Here is a 16,902-nt window from a genome sequence, read left to right on the forward strand (position 1 = left end):
CATATGTGTGTGAGAGGAAACCTTGCAGCTTTATTTCTTTTGTATCTTTTTCTGTCTTGATTTTGACCAGGTGAGCTGGTTTTTGCATTGGTAGGGATCCTCAGAGTAGCGATGTGGCCCCGGGGCTAATTAGACTAACCCGTAGGCTCTTACGTACTTTTTCTCTTAGGCATATTAAGGCGACCTATTTTGGGCTCAGTCCCTGAGTCGGGCATCGACTCGAGCTCATTTGACCTTTGAATGGACGAAATTTAGGCTGGCGACAGTGGCTCTTACGATTTTGGTCGATGCGACCCTTTGGTCTATGTGGGCTGGCGATAATGGCTCTTACGCCTTGGGCCGATGCGACCTTTTAGTGTGGGATGGCGATAATGGCTCCTACATCGTGGGCCGATGCGGCCTTTTAGTGAGGGCTAGCGATAATGGCTCTTCCGTCGTCGGCCGATGCATCCTTTTAGTGAGGGCTGGCAATAATGGCTCTTATATGCTTGCTCTTAGGCATATTTAGTTAACTGTTTTGGGTCCGGTCTACGAATCGGGTTACGACTCGAGCTCATTTTGACCCTCAAATTATCAGGTTTCAAGCTGGTGATAGTGGCTCTTACGCTTTTGGTCGGTGCGACCTTTTGTGTGTGGCCTTGAGGCTTATTTGGCTGGTGACAACGGCTCTTACGTGCTTGGTCGATGCGACCATTTATGTAGGCTTTATTTTTCCTCTTGTTAAGGGCTTTTGAAGTAATTTTTGCCTGACCCGTCGTCGGTTCGGGTAACTTGCGGTGATATTCGAGCACCTCGGGAGGTTTGGCTCAGAGGTTGAGTAGCTCAAAGCCTGTGATTTAGAGATAACATGGTCAAAGCTCTTTTGCATATATCGAGGGTAGCCTGTTTAACCGGTTCTTTCCAAAGTAGATTCGGAGTAATTGAAGGCTTGCGTGGGCTGGCGACAATGGCTCTTATGCCTTGTAGCGACGGTCAGGCGTCCTCGAGTCGAGATAGTTCGGCTGGTACAACCATGTGATCGGAGTCACTTGTTTTGGCCGGAGCCTTTGAGTCCTGAGTGAAATAGTTTTGGCATATATATCGAGGGTATGCCTTTTTAGGGGTCTTACAAGTTTGATATATAGCCAAAACTTTGAGATTGGGTTTATGCCTTTAGTAAGGTCTTACAAGTTTCTCATGCCTTTGAGGTCTTACAGGTTTCTCATGCATTTGAGGTCTTATAGGTTTTTCATGTCGTTGAGGTCTTACAGGTTTTTCATGTCGTTGAGGTCTTATAGTTTTTTCATGTCATTGAGGTCTTACAGGTTTTTCATGTCGTTGAGGTCTTAGAGTTTTTTCATGTCGTTGAGGTCTTACAGTTTTTTTATGTCGTTGAGGTATTACAGGTTTTTCATGTCGTTGAGGTCTTACAATTTTTTTATGCCATTGAGGTCTTACAGTTTTTTCATGTCGTTGAGGTCTTACAAGTTTTTCATGCCATTGAGGTCTTACAGTTTTTTCATGTCGTTGAGATCTTACAGGTTTTTCATGTCGTTGAGGTCTTACAGTTTTTTCATGCCGTTGAGGTCTTACAGTTTTTTCATGTCGTTGAGGTCTTACAGGTTTTTCATGCCATTGAGGTCTTACAAATTTTTCATGACGTTGAGGTCTTACAGTTTTTTCTGCCCGCTCGGGGTCATACAGCCTCGGGTCTTGATAAGTTAATAGAGATGGCGCTTGACGGAAGTCCCCGAGTCATCGAGGGTTTCTTGACTCAGGAGCCATTATTAGCAAACTTTGTATTGCCTCATCGAGGGCTTATGATTTTGGAGATCCTGACCCTGAGGTCATGTGCTTTTGGAGATATCGGTGCCATCCTCGAGTGTTCGGAGCACTTTTGGCCTTGGAGATGTTTTGTGCTTTTCATGCTGCCTCGTTGAGGGCTTATGAGTTTGGAATTTCGACCTTGAGGTCATACGGGTATCGAATTGTTGACGCTAGTCTCCGAGTATTCGGGACGTTTTCGGCAGAAAAGTAGTTTTGCGGAGGTGCCAAGCTTCTTTTGGAGTGAGAGATGCTTAGATAAAGATATTTTTCAATTGTTTGATACAAGTGTACATAATTTTGTTGCCCAGGGCCCAGCTATACGTACACGGTTCGTTCGACCGTTTGGCCCGGTACATCATTTTCATATAGGGACCCCATTTGCGTTTCTTGGATTTTCCGAGCGGATGGCCTTTGGGGGGGATGCTCCTCAGTGTTTGAAGTTTATTGCGAAAGAAGCTTCGAGAACTTGTTGAGTCTCCCTTAGGTAGCATGCGAGATGTTGCCTCGTTAAAACCTAGCCGGTACAACCCTTTTTGGGATAAAACTCGGTCGAAGGAAAAGAGTGCAACGGATGCTTTGAAACCTTAAGGTCTTCGAGCTGGATTAATGCTCTGGCCGTTTCAATTGGGTGCCTGCATAAGGGTTAGTACGAAATACAAAATGAAAAGGGAGATGGTTATACCTTAGTGTAGGATGTGCCGGCGAAGTTTCGAGAACCGATACGTCCTGGTTACTCGAGACGAGGATGCGGTACGGTCCTTTACTTTGTTTGATCGGGTTTAATCGAAGGTGTGGCTTGATTACCCTTTAGCTCTTTTGTAAGTGGAGGTACTGTTGCCGGTGCCACGTCATGCACCATGAACATCTCCCTTGCCGCATGTTGTTCCCCATAGACGATTTTGATCCCATCCTTTATTGGGAATTTCATCATTTGGTGTAGAGTGGATGGTACTTCTCTTATACAGTGTATCCATGGCCGTCCAAACAAGGAGTTGTACCTCATGTCTCCTTCGATGACATGGAATTTGGTGTTTTGGGTCGTGCCGGCCATGGTGACTAGGAGGGTGATTTCTCCCTTTGTTGTTTCACTTGCCATGTTGAATCCCTTGAGGACTTGAGTGGCGGGTGCAATTTGGTCAACCAGTCCGAGCTGCTCTATCACCCTCGACCTGATATTGTTGGCTGAGCTACCTGGATCCACGAGTACACGTTTTATTTGAAAAGAATTTACAAGGAAAGAGATTACCAGTGTGTCATTGTGAGGTTGAGACAAGGTCTCGGTGTCCTCTTTGCCAAATGTGAGGGCATCCTCGAGAATATATCCCCAGGTTTGCTTTTCTCTGGTGATGGATATTTTTTTCCTTCTCATTACGGGTTCCTGCGGGGCATCGACGCCTCCCATGATCATATGGATGACATGTTGTAGCTCATTTACTTCGTTCTTCTTGGCCGCCTCTCTTTCTCGGAACTGATTTTTGGCTCGGTCGCTAAGGAATTCCGGGAGATGACCTTTGCTAAGTAGTTGAGTTACCTCTTCTCGAAGTTGGTGGCAATCCTCGGTCTTGTGGCCATACGTGATATGAAACTTGCACACTAAGTTATGATTCCTTTGTGAAGGATCTGATTGTACAGGCCTGGGCCACCTGACGTCTCTGATTTTACTGATGGCTAACACGATGTCTGATACATCGACGTTGAAGTTCTATTCTGACAAGTGAGGTGCCCCCGTTGGCCCTACGTTCCTATCAAATCTGGCTCTATTAATGAGTCCCCGAGGATCCTGTCATCGGTCTATCCTTCGATCATCGCAAGGTGGGTTGCGCCTCGGGGCGTTCCTCCTGTCTTCGATGTATGGCTAATATCTTTCTTTGTTTGGTTTTGGCTCCTTTAGTAGGAGCCTGCTTGGGAATACTGAGCCTGAGGGGGCTCCCAACTGGTCATCTTCAGCCCTGATTTTCGACTGGTACCGGTTGTTGATGTCCGACCAGGACACAGCCGGATACTCGATCAAATTCTATTTCAACTATTTTGAAGCCACCGAACTTCGTTCATTCAGACCTTGAGTGAAAGCCTGCACTGCCCAGTCGTCGGAGACTGGTGGTAGCTCTATCCGTTCCATTTGAAAGTGAGATACGAATTCTCGCAGCATCTCGTTATCCCTTTGCTTAATTTTGAAAACGTCGGATTTCCTCGTTGCTACTTTGATGGCACTGGCATGTGCCTTTATGAAGGAGTCTGCTAGCATGGCGAATGATTCTATGGAGTTAGGAGCTAAGTTGTGATACCATATCATGGCCCTCTTTAAGAGTGTTTCTCCGAACTTTTTCAGTAATACGGACTAGATCTCATCGTTCTTTATATCGTTGCCCTTTACTGCGCAAGTGTAGGTAGTAACGTGTTCATTGGGTTCTGAGTTCCATTGTACATTGGAAGTTCTGGAATTCTAAACTTCTTTGGAATGGGTTTCGAGGTCGCTTCCTCGGGGAACAGCCTTTGTATGAACTTCTTCGAATCCACACCTTTCAGGACCGGGGGTGCGCCCGAAATTTGGTCTACCCTGGAGTTGTAGGTTTCGACCTTTTTGTCATTGGCTTCTATCATCTTCTTGCCCGACTCGATCCTCCTAGTGAGGTCCTTGAGCATTTTTACGATGGCAGGATCGGTCATCGACCCGTTATTGTTTGATCTCTCCGATACCTGTTCAGTTGGGGGAGCTATCCCCGGAGCTACCGTGCTAGGAGTTTTTTGGTGACTTTGCAGCTGAGCAATAGCCAGCTGTTGTGCCTGCAACATTTCAAAAATAACATGAAGGTTGACCTCACGGTCTTCCCTAGTTGGGGTTTTCTGTGCTTCTTGTTAATCCCCTTGGCGCACGCTCCTGTCAGTATGGGAGCTTATACCGATATGTTGGGCGTCGCGTGAGACCGCGTCCATGGGGACTGGCTTCGGTTCATTCCTAGGGTTTTGTGCTAGCACAACAACGCCTGGAATAGCCACACCATTTTCCTCATGGTTCTCAAGATTGTTGTTTTCATCTTCGTTTACTAAGTTAGACATATTGACTCTCAAAGATCTTGGACAAGAAAAAGCATGAAAGATAACTTGCTTTGAGCGATGAAACCAACAAGAAATTAATCACTATTATTTTTTGCCCCACGATGGGTGCCAAACGTTTTACCGTGAAAATGGTAAAATCAATTAAACTTGTTGATGGGACTCTAAAAATACGTGATCTATTTTTATGCTAGTTTGTTAAGCAGTTGATGCTATGTGTATGAGATTTAGAGATAAAATAAAGTTAAGGATGAAGCTATAACCAAACCGATAGGCTAGTTACTTGGGACCTTGGGCTTGTCGATTCTGGGCCTCAAGGTCGATTCCGGAGCTCGGCCACAAGCTATTGAGGATAATTGGGGTAGGGCTAACAGTTACGCTAAGATCAATAGAGGCTCTTTATGGCCAATGATAGGCAATAAATGATGAACAAATATGGAGATAATAAATGAAAGCAATAATATCAAGAGAGAGTATATGAGAGAGCAAAGAGAGTGTTCTTCTATATTTCTTATGGAGCAGCTGGAGCAACAGGGTCTTACAAAGTGTCAAGGATCCCCTTTTATAGAAGGGGAAATTCCATCATAGTACAAAATACATTAATGATAAAGAAATCAGAATAGGACAGCTGGCTAACTTCATGATGCAGGCTCAGACTAGCTTCAGACTAGCCTGACAGATTTGTTGGCCCTGGTTGCACCCTTCGGGAACTCCCCATAGCTGTTGGGGTCATGGCCAACATTATCCCTAGGTTGGGTATTGATGGACCTTGAGGTAGGGTACTCGGTCCGTGGTCTTGAGCCTTCGAGGTGATCTTCCGAGATGCCTTGTCAACGAGAAATTGGTTCCTCCAATTTCACCAAATACATACTTCATAGCTTCTTTTGCACTTTCCCTAATAGTATAGCTTCTTATTTCATTTAATAGCTTCTTTTTTTCGGTTCGTAGCTTCTTATTTTACAATTTTGCGTGATCAATAAGCCTTTGGTTTTCTTAATGCCACGGTTCTTTCCAAAAGTAGAATTTGTGTGAACTGGGTGGCTGTTCCCGTTGATGGATGGCATGACAATCTTCTTAAGGGTTTGAGTCTGTTTTCCTTTCGTTTTTGTGTAAAGAGTAGCTAGTAAGTAATGGTGCCTCAAGCAAAGCTTCACTTGGGCCTAACACATTTTCCTTTGATCTTATGGTCAAAAACAAATTGGTGTGGTGACAGTTGTGACCTTGAGACTCTTGTGTTGGCTAAACAATCATCGAGTGGTTTCTTGAAACCATTTGTGTTGCTCAAGTATTATCTAAGGTTGTTGTGGGCGCCCAACTCTGTTTCTTCAACAATCCTATAACTTGTGTGGTGAGGTATTGATTTGCAAGTCCAAGTCTCGTGCCAATGAGTCTAGAACTTGTCCTGAATATTTTTCTAGGCGAAATCCTAAGTGTAGCTCAGCTTGAGAAGTGATTATACGCTCTCCTTGATCCCACTTGAAACTTGAAAACATCCATATCCTACCGATGATGTTATCCCTAGTCAACCCTGTTGAGCCTTAGCCCTTATTCTTTCAATAACTATGATACAAACCTTTATCCGTTCTAAAATGATCCTCTCTTGGCACCATATCTTTCCTTAGCACAAGGCAAAAACATAAGTTTAGGAGGAGAGACAAGGAATGTAAAAGTGATAAAAGGTACAAAATGAAGAAAAAGGAAAGGCAAAAGAAAAAGAAAAAGAAAGAAAAGCCAAGGATTCAAAAAGAAAATGAACAATATAAAAAAATGAAGGGGTTCAACGAAAGCAAAAGTATAAAGGCATGGAAAGATTAGAAAGGAGAAAGATATTTCAAATGAACAAGAAAGAGTGACAGTGTGTCTCTATAACCTCTTAGAAAGAAGTAAATGACTCAAAGAGTCACGAGAATGTGTGCCAAAATAAAGTAAATAAAGTGCTTAAGGGAAGATGAAACCTTCTTAAACCAAATATATCCTACCCTGAACCAAAAGCCTTCATTGAATCCCCACAAAATCCCTATATGATCTTGAGTTGAGGGAAGCTTATATTAGTGGTGGCTCACATAAGGGACAAGCTTATGGTACTTAGAGCCGGACTTGTGACCTTTCTTTGAGAGAGATGAGTGTGTTTCCCACAATCCTTATTCTGAGTGCTACAATCTAAAAGTGACGTTTACTTATGGAGAGTTGAGGAGTATGAGTTTGGGTTCCACAATGACCAATGTAATAAAAAGAGTTTCATTGATGAGTTGAGTCGACTCTTGATGATTTTGTGTCCACTAAAACCATGGTGCTTAAAAGGTTGAATGTTGTTAATGAGTTATTTGAATTGAGGGCAATTGTTAGTCCCAATTGATGCTCGATGAGGTCAATTTAGGTCAGCTGAATTTTCTTGCTTTTATTCTTAAGGGGGTGGAACTTACTTTGTTTGCTTGAGGACAAGCAAAAGCTTAAGTTTGGGGGAGTTGATAACTAGGGATTCTAGTCTATTTTGTACTCCTCTTTGCTTGAGTTTTGGATTAAAAATGTATACAAGTAATCCCGAAAGCTTACATGTTGTGCTTGTTTGCAGTGTTTGGTCAAAAAAATGAAGAGAAGTCAAAACCAGCTCAAAAAGGAGTGAAACCTGCACAAGTGCCAAGAACAAGTCAAAGAACCGTTGCAGTAGTAAATCCACTGCGGCTACAATAGACCCACTGCAATCGCGGTCAAGTTAGTGTAGTTCGCGGTGGCAAAGTTCAGAGAGAAAGCAATTTTGGTGATTCAAGCAATGCAGCCCGTGGTAGATTCTTCGCGGTCGCGGTAGCCTCATTGCGGCCGCAGTCCATTTGTTGTGGTCCACGGAGAAGGGATTCAGAGAATGTGAAGTTTGGAAGATTCAAGACATTGCGGTCCGAGGTCCATTTGTTGCGGTCCGCGGTCCATTCGTTGCGGTCCGCGGTGAAGCCACCGCGTCCGCGGTCCATTTACTGCGGTCCGCGGTGGCCAGATTCAGAGACTTAGACTTGAAGCCAAAAAGCCTCACCGCGGCCGCGGTTCATTTTCCGCGGTCCGCGGTACTTCCTTCAGGGGTATTTTTGTCCAGAAAATTTGGCCTTGTATAAATACTTTCTTTTTAGATTTTTAGGTCATCTTTATCTTAGCAGAGCACATGAATGGCGGTTTTAGTCTATTTTGAGTAATTTGGTAGCTAGTTTAACATTGAATCTTCAAATCTTAGCTTGTAATTATATTTTATGTGTTATTCTTCATCTCAATATCTGATTTCTTCCATTATTATGAGTAGTTAGACCCATTAGCTAGTGTTATGACTCAACCCTAGTGTGGATATTTGATGGGTCTCTTGTTTTAAGGCTTAGATATTTATAGGTGGCTGATATTTGGCCTGATTTGTGTTTTCCATGTTGAATTAGTGATTGCAAACACTAATTTGTGCCTTTTTGACTTGGGCTCTTCTTGAGAAAGAGAGTTTGAGTCTAGGAAAATCAGGTCAACAAGGAATTAGGGCATATTCAAGAGATCGATAGCCCTAATTAAAGGGTTAAACCTAGAGATAGTAATACTCGACTTGAGCCTATATTGCTTGCACAATTTTGACACCCAATTGGTCTTGAGAAAGCCAATTAGGGCAAAGTGACTCAAGCTACCGAGAGATATAGAGTGAGTAATTCCGTGCATTGTCTATATCGCGATCCCAAACATAACAACCTTGCCTTAAGCTTTAGAACCCATCATGCATTCACCTAGGGGAAAGTCACTTCTCTAGTGCCTTTTTTACCCATTTAGAAAACCCTACATACATATCTACTTAGCTTAATTTCGCACATCATTAGTAAAAAATTAGAAGTAACAAACAAACAAACATGATTGGAAGTGTAATTAAAAGCACTACACACTGCTAGCTTAGATAGGAATCCAATTCCCATTCATTCTAGCTCTTTGTGGATTCGATCCCGACCTTCTCGGGTAAAAGCTGCATCGACCGGTTTCTTCCTGAATGGGGAAATTTTGTACAAAAGGACCCCAAATTTGAACTTGTTGAGATGCGTAGATGCCACAGAAGCTGAGCGAATCATGAGTGAAGTGCATTCGGGGGTATGCGGACCTCACATGAATGGATATGTTTTGGCGAAGAAGATTCTGCGGGCAGGGTATTATTGGCTTACTATGGAGCGAGATTGCTTTAGTTTTGTGCGCAAGTGTCACTAATGCCAGATTCATGGTGACCTGATTCACTCGCCTCATTCGGAGTTGCATCACATGTCCTCTCTTTGGCCTTTAGTTGCTTGCGGAATGGATGTTATTGGGCCAATCGAGCCAAAGGCTTCAAATGGGCATAGATTCATTTTGGTTGCAATTGATTACTTCACCAAGTGGGTGGAGGCCGTCACTTTCAAAGCAGTCACCAAGAAAGCAGTGGTAGACTTTTTTCATTCCAACATCATCTGCCGCTTTGGTATCCCAAAGACCATTATCACTGACAATGCAGCCAATCTAAATAGTCATTTGATAAAGGAGGTATACGAGCAATTTAAAATTATGCATCACCATTCTACTCCTTACCGGCCAAAAGCCAATAGAGCCGTTGAAGCGGCAAATAAGAACATCAAGAAGATTTTCAGGAAAATGATCCAAGGGTCCAGGCAATGGCATGAAAAATTGCCGTTTGCTCTTTTGGGATACCGCACGACTGCTCGCACATATGTCGGTGCAACTCCTTATCTACTTGTATATGGATTGAAGCTGTAATACCAACAAAAGTCGAAATTCCCTCTCTTCGAATCATTGTGGAATTGGAGATTGAAGACACTAAGTGGCTCACGACCTGATTAGAACAGCTAATGTTGATTGATGAAAAATGGCTAGCAACAATGTGTTTTGGCCAGTTATACCAGCAAAGAATGGCACGTGCTTACAACAAGAATGTGCGTCCAAGGCACTTCGAGGTAGGCCAACTCATTCTGAAATGCATTCTTCCACACCAAGTAGAAGCTAAAGGAAAGTTTGCCCCAAACTGGCAAGGACCCTACATCATCAAGAAAGTATTACCAAAAGGGGCCTTGCACTTCGTAGATGAAGAAAGACGGGTACCAGACATGACTATTAACACAGATGTCGTCAAAAGATATTATGTCTGATATATACATACTGTGGAACTTTCATGCATGATTTTCTCAGATCGAGATGACGAAGGATATCATTGCTCGCTATTCCAAATAGGTGTCACCCTTCTGTTAACCCTTTCGAGCCGTATTTGTCTTTTTTGTTTTCCATTTTTTGGAACATGTGTACTTGTAAAAAAAGAGGTCAAACAACGAATCTTTTGAGTCATTGAACTACGTCCGACCTGATTCCGAAAGGATACGTAGGTAGCCTTACCCTAGGTTTGGTCCTATCACAACAAATATCCATATTCCTAATACTCCAAAACTAGGGTAGAAGTTTATTTTAATTTATGGTTTTTCATATAAAATGGTCACAAAAGTTGTAATTCAGTTCAAGGTTTTTTTCGCCTTTTCCCTATTAGGAACTTCTGAACGATCTTTGAGAATGTTGAAGTCACTGTAAGGCGATAGTGAGCAGAGAATGAGAGAGTTTTATTGGTAAAAACCTAGATGGGCACCATAAGGCGACGATGAGTAGAGAAATAAGAGAGGTCAATTAGCGAAAACCCGCAAAGGGCGATACTAGACGAATGAGGGTTTTCAATACCCAGGCGTGAGCACAACCTAGAAAATTTCAAGATGAACATTTTCAAAGGATTTTGAGAATTAGACAGGTCAGACGGGTCAGGCGTCAAGTCCAAAATGCATGTCATGATTCATTGAAGTCGGCATATACTTCCAGATAAGCCTCCCTATTCTTGTCCCCAAAAGGGACACCTTTTTTTTAAGCACATTTCTTTTTCACCTTTAATTACTCTTTTATCTTTACCCATAATTTTTCTTTGAGTCCCTTTTGGTCTAATCTTGCATAAAAAACGAAGCAAAGAAATGGCTGCAAAACTAGCTACAGTTTCCCTGTAATATCGAGCACAATTTGGGGCATATATGGCATTGACGAAGGCCGAATCCATCTGCGATCTTATTTGATAAGGCGAACAAAGTATATCTAAGAAACTGAAAATGTCGCATAAGCAAGACTAGCCTTATGAGAAAAGTTGATAAGAACTACGGACACAAACTAGTACTAGGTGCAAGACAACTGAGTTGACTTTAAAGGGAAGAATTACCTTGCCTTAGGGACGAGGTTTAGCAGTACCATGGACATCCGAGTATGAAACAGTCAGGGGCAACGTCGGAAAATGAGGTCTCCAGAATGCAATACAGAGTATCCGAGCACCTCGATACCACACTGATAGAATCAGTTCTTCAACAACGGAGTGGCCGTGAACTCAAACTACAACAAAGTATCAAGGTCACAAACCGACCACCACTTTGAAAACTCATAAATTTTTCTTTGTTTGAAGTAGGAACAAAGCAATAAAGAATGGTAATTCTCAAAGGACGAATGTCACCAAAGGTAAGCTCCTTAAAATCTTCATTTTCTTTTAATTTTCGCATGCATCACTATTGTTCACACCTCCCAGTTTCGTAGCTTAACTCAAGTAGAACCATTTCGTCTAGGGGGATCCAGCTCATATTTCCAGGTAAAAGTACTCTTCGCTCAGGATATTTTATGCAGCTTAACTCAGGTAGAATCCATTCGCCTAGGGGGATACATCTTATAGTTCCGGGTAGAAGTACTCTTTGCTCAGGTTATTTTATGCAGCTTAACTTAGGTAGAACCATTTCGTCTAGGGGGAAAGCTCATAGTTCTGGGTAGAAGTACTTTTTGCTCAGGTTGTTTTATGCAGCTTAACTCAGGTAGAACCGTTTCGCCTAGGGGGATCCAGCTCATAGTTCTGGGTAGAAGTATTCTTCGATGCAGCTTAACTCAGGTAGAACCGTTTCGATGAGGGGGATCTAGCTCATAGTTCCGAGTAGAAGTACTCTTCGCTCAGGCTGTTTTATGTAGCTTAACTCAGGTAGCACTTTCATAGTTCTGGGTAGAAGTACTCTTCGCTCAGGCTATTTTATGTAGCTTAACTCAGGTAGCACCATTTTGCCTAGGGGGATCCAACTCATAGTTCTGGGTAGAAGTAATCTTCACTCAGGCTGTTTTGCGTAGTTTAACTTAGGTAGAACCTTTTCTCCTAGAGGGATTCGGCACTTTATCCATAATACAGGGTGCCAACTCCTGGTTATATTTCCTTCCAGTAATACAGGGTACCAACCCCTGGTTACGTTCCCTTCCAGTAATACAGGGTACCAACCCCTGGTTACAGTTTTCCTTAGTAATACAGAGCGCCAACCCCTGGTTACATTTCCTCTTAGTGATACAGGGCGCCAACCCTTGGTTACATTCTTTCTCAGTAATACAGGGTACCAACTCTTGGTTACATTCCCTTCCAGTAATACAGGGTATCAACCCTTGGTTACATTCCTTCCAGTAATATAGGGTAGCAACCCCTGGTTACAGTTTCCTTAGTAATATAAGGTGTCAACCCCTGGTTACATTTCTTCCTAGTGATATAAGGTGCCAACCCTTAGTTACATTTCTTCCTAGTGATACAGGGCGCCAATCCCTGGTTATATTTCTTACTAGTAATACAGGGCACCAACCCCTGGTTACATTTCTTTTTAGTAATACATGGTACCAACCCCTAGTTATATCCCTTCCTAGTGATACAGGATACCAACCCATAATTACACTCCTTTTCGGTGATACAAGGTGCCAACCCCTGGTTACGTTTCCTTTTAGTAATAAAGGATACTATGCTCTAATTCCATTTCCTTTGATAACACAAGGTACTACCCCATGGTTGTGTATCCTTACATAACTAGTTTATACTACTGTCTTTGTCTTTATTTTAGTAAATTAAATAGTTTATAGCTTTCTCTAATAACTCATAAAATTTTCCTAGTGGTGGATTGGGGCAGAAAAATTTTGTTAGTTTTGTTCGTCTTTGATGGCTTTGCAGGACCCTGCTGTAAAGCACATATTGTAGAGATTAAAGCTTGCAATTTCAGTTCTCATCAGAAGAAAGAAGATTGTTGATCATAAGACAGTTGGAGTTAGTTTCAATGAGGTGGCAGCAACTCGGCGTCTCAAGATTCATCTTCTCAAATTCTGAGCAGGAAATCAAACAATCAAGAATGAGCCATAACCTTTTCTTCAAAAGGGCATCAAGATCCAATATAAGGTCAACACAAGCGAGCAGGTCAAGAATCAAGATTTGACTTCAGAAGACACATAGATAGGAATTTTGAACTCTTAGTTTGCAAACATATGCAGTGCTTTTCTCTTTTTCTTTTGATGTAAGAAGCGAGTAACAGTAACGGCAATAGCAACAACACCAATAACAGTAGTCTTAACTCGAGTGTCTGGTAGTCCCAGCTATCAAATTTGTTCAGAACTACACTGGCCTGATTTCTCTAAAGAAGGATATGTAGGCAACCTCGAAGCAAGGTTCGGTCACCATTTTTCAAAAAATTTCTTCCATTGGAGTGATATGTGAGAAAAAATTAGTTATGGCATTCACTTTTCTTTGCACGAAAACTCTTCGTATTCTCAAGAAAAGAGAGGCAGCTGTGAACACCTAATTTTTGCACTATTTTAACACCTCTTAAAGTCGTTAGTGTTTTGTTATTTTAATTATTTGTCTCAATTTTTGTGTCTTTAATTGCATATTTCCTATCATAAAAATACCAACAAAAAAATTAGTTCTTTCTCCATTTGTGCATTTAGGAATTAGCTAACTGTTCAATTGGTGAATTAATCTAGTTAATCGATCATTTGAATAAGTTGTTTAATTAGTTAATTTTTTGTGTAAATTTAGTTTAACAAGTAAAGTTAAGGGAAAATGGGCTAAAATTGAAATGGTTAGGTGGCTAAGGGTGCAATTTCAATGCCAATTTAATGGCTACCAGGATAGTCTTTAAACAACGTAGTTTTATACCCAAACTATGTCGTTTTGGTTAAGTCACAGAGGGTCAATCCTAACCATCAGATCTTCTTTGATCCAACGAACCTAATTAAATCTTCACCAATGCTATTTAAAGCCTAAAAGGGCCGAAAATTGCCCCCATTTTTGCCTTATTCTCTCCCCTTCTTTCTTCTCTCTTTTCATTCTCTCCTCTCTTATTCAAGACTCAGCCGCCACCCATCTCTGCCGACCGAAAATTGCCACCGCCGGCGGACGTTGTCCAAACCACCCCAAAAGTTTACCATCTCTTCCTCTCAACCTCATCTCCATGAATCAATGCCTCATATCCTCCAAAACTTCACCAATATCCATAAATCTAAGAAAATCTGACACCATAGCTGCCACATTTTTCATAAATTCGGGAAGATTGAGCCCTTTTCTCCACTTAATTTTTACATACATAGATAGAGCTCAACGGGGGCTATCTTTCCATGTTGGTCTTAACCCTAAACACCGACTACCCAAATTCCGGCGAAGTCGCCAGTGGCTTCCTCTTCTCTCCTGCCCTATCCCCGACCCCAAAACATCCTTTTCTTGTTGGCATGATGATGGAATTAATATCTGAATTGCTGAAATTTTATTGTTCTAGCGTCTGCCCGCCAGAAATAGGTGTTCAAGGGTCGAATCGATGTTATTCATTGACCTTGGCATTCTCCGGGTTGCTCGAGTCAGCATAAGGTTCCCTCGTTGGGTAAAATTTTAATTTCATTCACTGATTTTCTATTTTTCTTCATAATTAGTAGTAGTTTTAAGTTTTGTCTTAATTTTTTTTCTTTCTTCTTTTTTTTTGTTTAATCCGTTTCTGATCGTGTCCTCATTTAGTTAGTTTATTTGGATTATTTATGTGACTGTTAATACGTTGTTTGCTTAATCGTCGGATTTTATTTTGTATTGAATTAATTATATTAGCATTAGTTTAATTTTTGAAGTTTGAAATGCTAAATTTTCTGCTTTTGCACTTGTTAAAGTAGTATGATGGTTTGATATTAGTTTGTGAAGGGTAAAAGGTAAATAATGAAGTAGGGTACATGTTTGGCTTACTTTTTACTGTTTGTGGACTATTTGGAGTACAATACTCCAAACATTGTTCATAGTTGGTAAAAGTTTGTCCTTTGGATAGATTTTTGACCAAACATTCTGTCCTTTGAATGGTTTGGACATATTTTTGGTGAAAAATCTGTCCTTTGGACAGATTGGTAATGATAATTCAAGGTTTTCCCTCTCCTATAAAGAGTTTTTCTTTCACTTTAGAAAAATAGAAAAAGAAGACAAACAATCTATCACACTTAGATAACATCTTTAAGAGTTGTTTGAATACACAAAAGTTGAGAGAAAAATCAGCAACTAAAAATATATAATAGTAAGTTGAAATTGTGAGCTTCGTGAAGGTTTCTTAGAGTGAAAACTCTTTCAAAAAGATAAAGTCCTTTAGAACTTGTTCTGAGCTTCTACTCTAAGATTTTCGGGCTGCTCAAACGTCCATCTTACTGCTATTCTGCTACTGTTTTGCTGCTATTTTTGCTCGCTTTTCACAGTTGCATCATATTTCGGCTGTTCATGTAACTTTTGAACTTTTGTAATGCAGATTCTCATAGCAATAAACCAAGATTTGAACCTGTTTTGACTGTTGGAATAGAGTTGAATTCATTTGGCCATTTGTTTAAGTGTTTTAACATAGTATGCATGACGCAACCGTGTGAATGTATAACTGCTAGTTTGAAATTGCTCCTTACATGTTAGCTGAAACACCACTTTGTAGTATTATTTAGTTATTGGAAAGATAAGCTACCGTAGACTTACCACTATGGATTGGATGTGTATTGATACCCAATTTTTCCCTAGATTATTTTTCTAAATGCATATATATCTTCAAAACCATGCATTAGCATCAAATGATATTTTTCCATAATTTCTATATTTTTAAATTAATTTATCCCAGTATTTTATTTATGTAATACTGGGATAAATTGCATCACAAATGACTTCATAACATTTCTTGATTTAATTTTACTATTTATAGTTATATTAAGTTTAAATTATTTCACAAATGGCCAGATTTACATTTTTTGGTTATAATTGCAACAACCTTGCAATTATAGCCCAAGCATACATTATTGCATTATTTTACCATAAAATAGTCCATTGTATTTTTAAAATATCGAATAATTATTTCTATGCATGAAAATTATTTTTTATAATTTGTTATTTATTTTATAAATTAATTTTTACTCAATTACCTGGGTATTTAATAAATAGCCCCTTTTGTTTTTCAGACTTAACCCAAAAGACCAGCCCAAAACGCCTTTTAAAATTAGTCCAATCCCTTTAGGCCCAAATAATCACCTGCCCGACCCAATACCCCCATTCTATCATGATCGTTGACATTCAGATCAACGGTCCATATTCCCATTTCCTTAATTAAACCTAGACCTAACCCCTCCCCCAAACCCTCTCATTCACTCCTTTCACCCGCCGTCATCACTCCTCTCTTCTCTCAACTCTCTCAACCCAACCCTAGTTCTAAACGCTGTCACCGGCGTATATCCCAATCCTATGATGTTTTCATGTCTTCTCCAGCCGGTCCTGGCCTTCTATGCACCATGGCTCTTTGACTTCTTAGATCCCTGAGACGATCTCAAGGAACCCTACCGGTTCTGGTTTGAAACCTTGCTTATTAGCCTGTCTTAGGCCATTTTCTCGACTGTGAGTAAGAATTTCCTTTTTGTTTTGTTACGAATCTATGGTCTCTTGACCTATTCTCGCATCTCTATTACTTTTCTGAAAACCCTAGTCTATTACCTTCGATCCTTCTCAGATCTGTATAGAGATGAGATGAATCAAGCTCTATTACATGTTCTTCTTTGAGAATTTCTGATTTTAACTTATTATTCCGACTTTTCCCCAAAACTAGGGTTCATCCCAAGTTACTTTTCAAAGGTTTTTCTGACTCCTAAGTGTTTGATTAATTATTTTTTGTCTTCATGACTGATTTGTGCAAAAAATACTTAAACCTT

Source organism: Nicotiana tabacum, chromosome 3, assembly GCF_000715075.1.
Source record: "Nicotiana tabacum cultivar K326 chromosome 3, ASM71507v2, whole genome shotgun sequence".
Lineage (NCBI taxonomy): Eukaryota > Viridiplantae > Streptophyta > Magnoliopsida > Solanales > Solanaceae > Nicotiana > Nicotiana tabacum.